Below are 7,106 nucleotides of genomic sequence, written 5' to 3' on the forward strand. Positions count from 1 at the left end.
TAAATAAATAAATAAATAAATAAATAAATAAAAACAATCTTTTAAAAAATAAAAAAGGTCTTAAGTTGACAAAAATAAGTTCCTACATAAAAAACTATAAATAGAAGAGAAAGGAAATCCAAAGCAAACAAAATGAAATAAAACATAGAGATCAGAGCAGAAATAAATGAAACTAAAAACAGAAAAATAATAGAGAAAATACATCAAACAAAAATTGGTTCTTTAAAAAATGGAATAAAATATAAAATAAAATTGAAAAACTAGCAAGCCTGACAAAGATAAAAATACTAGAAAAGATACAAACAACAATTATTAGAACTGAAATGGGTTATCATTGCAAATCTGGTCTTCATGGTTGGTGACATCAAGATGGTAACAAGGGGCATTCCAAATTAAGTCTTCCAGTAGAAACTATCCATAGAGAAGATGCCATAGGAAAATCCCCATACCCAGAGGTGAGGCAGAAGCACCACACTGGATCAGAGAGATGGGGAGTAACTTTTTAGAAGGGTAAAAGGAAGGGTGCCTGGCTAGCTAAGTCAGAAGAGCATAAGACTCTTGAACTCAGGTTTGTGATTTTGAGCCCCACATTGGCCTAGAGCCTAATTTTTTTTTTAAAAAAAAGGAAGAGTAAAAAGAACTGTTTCATTTTGCCCATATCACAACTACCCCAGTCTGGAACAGTGTCCAATGGAGAGGATCTCTCTGGGTCTATCTTTTTTCCAGTGGAAGAAGAGAGTCCAAAGTGAACAACTAGTTATTCCAGAATTGTGATGTTTCCTGGGAGGCCCAGGGCTCACTGGGAGATCTTCAGGGCTGAAACACTGGAGATCAGATACAGACATAGAATGGGGGTTGGATTTATAGTAACCAGTACTTAGACTCCAGTGGACCAAACTCTTACTTGCAGCAGTACTCAAGCAGAGACTGTATCCAATGGACACATGGCTTACTTCCATAATTTGGCCATTGTAAATAATGCTGGTATAACCATAGTGGTTCTTGTATCCTTTTGAATTATTGCTTTTGTAATTTTGGGGAGTAAATAACCAATATGATTACTGAAGCATAGGGTAGTTCTATTTTTAGCTTTTTGAGGAACCTCCATACTGTTTTGCAGTGCCTGCACCAGTTTGCATTCCCACCACAAGTGCACGAGGTCCATTTTTCTCTACATCCTTACCAACACCTGTTTATTGTGTTGTTGATTTTAGTCATTTTTATAAGTGTGGCAAGGTGATATCAAATTGCAGTTTTGCTTTGTATTTTCCTAATAATTAGTGATGTTGATCATCATTTCATGTGTCTGTTGACCATCTAGATGTTTTCCTTGGAGAAATGTCTGATCATGTCTTCTGCCCCTTTCTAAATTGGATTATTTGTTTTTTGGATGTTGATTTGAATAAGTTCTTTATATATTTTGGATACTAACCTTTTATCAGATACATCATTTGCAAATTTCTTCTTCCATTCAGTAGGTTGCCTTTCAGGTTTTTCTTTTTTATCATTTCCTTCATTGTGCAGAAACTTTTTTATTTTGGTGGGCTCATTTCTGGGTTTTGTATTCTGTTCCATTGATCTATGTGTCTATTTTTGTGTCAGTACCACACTGTTTTGATTACTACAGCATTGTAATATAACTTGGAGTCTGGAATTGTGATGTCTCCAGCTTTGTTTTTCTTTTTCACAACTGCTTTGGCTATTTGGGGTCTTTTCTGGTTCCATACAAATTATAAGGTCGTTTGTTCTAGCTCTGTGAAAAATGCTGGTGGCATTTTGATAGGGATTGCATTAAATGTGTCAACTGTTTTGGGTAGTATAAACATTATAACAATAGTTGTTTTTCCAATCCATGAGAATGGAATGTCTGTCCATATCTTTGTGTGGTCTTCAATTTCTTTCATCAGTGTTTTATAGTTTTCAGAATACAGATCTTTTGCCTCTTGGTTAGGTTTATTTCTAGGTATCTTATTATTTTTGGTGCAATTGTAAGTGGGATCAATTGCTTGATTTCTCTTTCTGCTGTTTCATTATTAGTGTACAGAAATACAACAGATTTCTTTTTTAAAATATTTTATTTATTTGAGGGAGAGAAAGAGAGAGAGAGAGCACAGAGGGAGAGTGAGAGGGAGAAGCAGACTGTGCACTGAACAGAGAGCCAGATGAGGGGCTCAATCCTAGGAAGCTGAGATCATGACCTGAACCAAAGGCAGACTGTTAACTGATTGAGCCATCCTGGCACCACTACAATAGATTGCTGCACATTGATTTTATACCCTGCAACTTTACTGAATTCATTTATCAGTTTAGTAGTGTTTTGCTTTTTTGGGTTTTTTAGGTGTGATTTTTAGGGTTTTCTATATAAAGCATCATGTCACCTGCAAATAGTGAAAGTTTTACTTTCTCCTTACTGATTTGGTTGCTTTTTTTTTTTAAATCTAATTGTTGTGGCTAGGACTTCCAGTACTATGTTGAATAAAAATGGTGAGAATGGACATCCTTGTTTTGTTCCTGACCTTAGGGAAAGACCTCTCAATTTTTCTCATTGAGTATGATGTTGGCTGGGGATTTTTCATATATGGCCTTTATTATGTTGAGGTATGTTTCCTCTAAACCTACTTTGTTGAAAGCTTTTATCATGCATGGATATTGTACTTTGTCAAATGCTTTTTCTGCATCTATTGAAATGATCATTTGATTTTTACTGATTCTCTTACTGATATGATGTATCTCATTGAGTGATTTGCAAATATTGAACCACCCTTGCATACCAGCAATAAATCCCACTTGATCATGGTGAATGATTTTTTTAAATGTATTGTTGGATTATCCTGCCCAATTGTTGAGCATAGTCTCTAAACGTGTGGAGTCACAATGACCCTGTGACCACTGTTAATAGCCTTGCCCAGCCATGTAGCCCAACCAACAGCAATGCCTGATTACTGAACACAGCCTTCAACATCACTCACATAAAGGTAACTACAGAGCCCAGCTAGTGTCCCCACTTGACTACAAAGCCAAACAATCCTGCCCAACCAAGAAACCCACCCAGTGCCCACGCTTCAATATTGAGCTCAGCCAGCAGACCCACCCAACTGTAGAGTCCAGCCAGTGGTTATCTGCCTCCACACTTGGCCTTACCCAACTACAGACACTGAAAATAAGCACTTACTGCCCATGGATGCTACCAATGAATCCATTCAGTACCTCAAGCAAAGCTTACTTATGAAGGCTTTTCCTTGCTGAAGTTAACCTGTAAATTCTGGAAGACAAGACTGCCTACTCAAATGAGTGAATATAATGCAAGGATACAGGGATTATGAAGAATCAAGTAAGAATTGAACCACTAAAGGAAATTAATAAAGCTCCTATAACAGAGCCTCAAAAACTGGAGATCTAAAAACTATCTGACAAATAACTGAGAATAATCCTCTTAAGGAAGTCCAAAAAACTGCAAAAGTGAACAACTAAACAATTCTAGAAAAATAATGCATGAACAAAATAATAAGTTAAACAAAGAGATATAAACAAACAGCAAACACAAAGAATTCATAGACCTCAAAAATAAAGTGACTACACTGAAGAATTCTAAAGAGAGATTAAGAACAGACTCAACCAAGCAGAAGTCAGAATCAATTAACTTGAAGATAGGTCATTTGAATTTTTTTAGTAAAAGGAGCACAAAGAAAAAAAATGGAAAAAAATGAGTGAAGAAAGCCTGTGGGGCTTGTGGGACATTATCAAGAAAAACAAAATACACATCACGGCATTCCAAGGAGGAGAGGAAAAAATGAAAGGGCATAGTGCTAATTTAAAGCAGAGAAAGACAATTATCATATGATTTCTCTCATCTATGGAACATAAGAACTAGGAAGATCGGTAGGGGAAGAAAGGGATAAAGAAAGGGGGGGTAATCAGAAGGGGGAATGAAGCATGAGAGACTATGGACTCTGAGAAACAAACTGAGGGCTTCAGAGGGGAGGGGGGTGAGGGAATGGGATAGACTGGTGATGGATAGTAAGGAGGGCATGTATTGCATGCTGCACTGGGTGTTATAGGCAACTAATGAATCATCGAACTTTACATCAAAAACCAGGGATGTACTGTATGGTGACTAACATAATATAAAAAAAAAATTAAAAAAATAAAGCAATAGTGGCTGAAAATTTCCCAAACATGAAGAGACAAATGGGTATCTAAATTCATCAGGTCCAAAAAACTGCAAGTAAGAAGTGGAAAAGGGTTACACTGAGACATATTACAATGAAATTGTCAAATGTCAAAAACAAAGAGATGATTTGAAAGCAGCAAGAGAAAAGTGACTTGTCAATTATCATATACAAGGGAGCCCCATAAGACTATTAGTAAATTTCTCAGCAAAAACTTTGTAGGCCAGGATAGTGTGATGACATATTCAAAATATTAAAAGAAAAAAAAACCATCAACCAAGAATATTATACATGGCAAAGCTCTCCATGAAGGAAAGATAGACTTTTCCAAACAAACAAATAAAACAACAACTGAGGGAGTACAACACCAGTAAAATTTCCTTATAAGAAATGTTAAAGGCTGTTCTTCAAGTTGAAATGAAATTATGCTAATTCACACATAAAAACATATTAATGTGTAAAACTCATTGGTAAATATAAATATATAGTCAAGATCAGAATATCTAATATTGGTGGTGTGTAAATTACCTACAACCTCAGTTTAAAAGTTTGAAAAAAAGCATATTTAAAGTAACTATAACTACAATAATTTGTATTGGATATGTGTTATTAGAAATGTATGTTGTAACATCAAAAACTTAAATGTAAAAGGAAAGAAGTAAAAATAAAAACTTTCTATAAACTATTGAAGTTAATTTGTAAGCTTAAAAATAGGCTGGTTATTTCATATAAGCCTTATGATAATCACAAAGAAAGCCTATAGTATCCCACAAAAGATTATGTTAAGGATTAAAGTATACCATCACAAAAAAGTCATCAAATTAAAATGGAAGGCAGCATGAGAGGAATCAAGGAACAAAACATCTACAACTATTGAGCAATATAATTAACAATATGGTACCATCCTTTAATAGTTATTTTAAATGCAAATGGATTAAATTCTCTAGTCCAAAGACAGAATGACTGACTTGATTTTAAAAAAAAAAAGGTCCAATGATTTGCTGCCTAAAAGAGACTCACTTTACATTTAAGGACACACAAAGGTTGAAAATAAAAGAATGAAAATAGATATTTTGAGTTAATGATTACCACAATAAAAATCAGGGTTTGCTTTACTTAGAAAGGAGTTTAAGTGAAAAAACAGTCACAAAAAACAAGAAGATATATGATATATAAAGTGTATGTGTATATAATGATATAGGGGTCAATTGATCAAGAAAATATAGGGGTTAATTTGTTCCATAACAAATTAGAGGAAGAGTTAAAATGACGGAGGTGTAGGGGGACCCTGAGTTTGTCTCATCCCTCAAATACAGCTAGATAGTTATCAAATCATTCTGAACACCCAAGAAATCAATTGGAAGTTGGAGAGAAGGCTACAAGTAGAAGAGCTAGGAGGTGTGGACACTTGAATTCAGTGTGATATAGCTGTGGATACAGCAGAGGGGAGGGGGCCTGCTTAAAGGGGCTACCACAAAGTATTATAAGGAGTGGAGTGCAAAATTGGAACTTTTAGAAGTCTGCTACCGTGGGGGACGTGTCTAACTTAAAGGTGCTCAGGCACCAAAGCAGGTGGAATCCCAGGTGTGACACAGTGGTCTGAGGATCCCCTGGGTCACAAGAAGAGCAAATGGGGCCTAAGTGCTGCACTGTTCCCAGGCATAGTATTGTGGAAGCCAGCCGAGAACAGGGAGTCTAGGTACCTGCTTTTTGCTCTGTATTGCCATAAACTGCAAACCACTGTGTGGTTGTGCAACCGTTTTCCTGGGATGAGTCAGGCAAAATGCAGAAGCCTGGCAAGACCCCGGGAGGAGCAGTGTGGGTCCATGCCACAGGAGTCCCTAAAAGTTGGAGTTTTTTGAAACTCAGCCACTTGCCTGAGATAAACAAAACAAAACAAAACATCAGACACAGGCAGGATGAACATAGAGTTCTGACAGAAACCAGGGAGACAGAGTTATTGGTTGGTCTTCTGTAAGGGCTCACTAAAGAACAAAGGGTGTGAATTTTCAGCTCCAGGGCTAGAGAGCAGGGCTGCATCATTTTCATCCCACCCATCAGGGCTGAAAGCTTTCAGGGAGCCAAACAGCGCCACCTAGTGGAGTCCAGAGCTGCTTACACAGAGCCTTGCCTCACTGGGCGCTCCAGGCACATTTCCATCAGGGCAAGTCCACCTGACAATCAGTGCAACCAGCCTCTCACCCAGAAGACCAGCATAAACAACTCATTCCCACCAGGTTTACTGATCATAGAGAACTGAGAGGCTTCAGCTCTTGTACTTTTACTCTTCATTTTTTTTTCATTTTTTTCTTATTTCTTTTCTTTTTTTTTTTTAAATGATTTTTTATTATATTGTGTTAGTCACCATACAGTACATCCCCGGATTCCAATGTAAAGTTTGATGCTTCATTAGTTGCATATAACACCCAGTGCACCATGCAATACGTGCCCTCCTTACTACCCATCACCGGTCTATCCCAATCACCCACCCCCCTCCCCGAGAGACTATGGACTATGAGAAACATTTTTTTCTTATTTCTAATTCATTTTTATTATTTTTAATTTTTATTTTCATATACACTTTATATGTTTTGTCCTGTTCATTGTATTTCATTCTATTTTATATGTGTGTATATATATTTCTTTCTTATCTTCAGATCTAGTTTCTTTTAATAAGCTGACCAAAACACAGACAAGATCTAGTTTTCTTTGTTTTGTTTTATTTTCTTCTTGTGGTTGTTGTCCTTATTGTTGTTTTTATCTTTTTTTAAATTTTTATTTCTAATTTTCCTTTCTGGACAAAATGACAAGACAGAGAAATTCACCCCAAAAGAATGAACAGGGATTTAATCAATACAGATATAAGTAAGATGTCTGAACAAGCATTTAAAACAATGATTATAAAGATACTACCTGGGCTTGAAAAAAGCGTAGATG

Source organism: Ursus maritimus (genome assembly GCF_017311325.1).
Source record: "Ursus maritimus isolate PB19 chromosome X unlocalized genomic scaffold, ASM1731132v1 scaffold_X1, whole genome shotgun sequence".
In the NCBI taxonomy this organism is placed as follows: domain Eukaryota; kingdom Metazoa; phylum Chordata; class Mammalia; order Carnivora; family Ursidae; genus Ursus; species Ursus maritimus.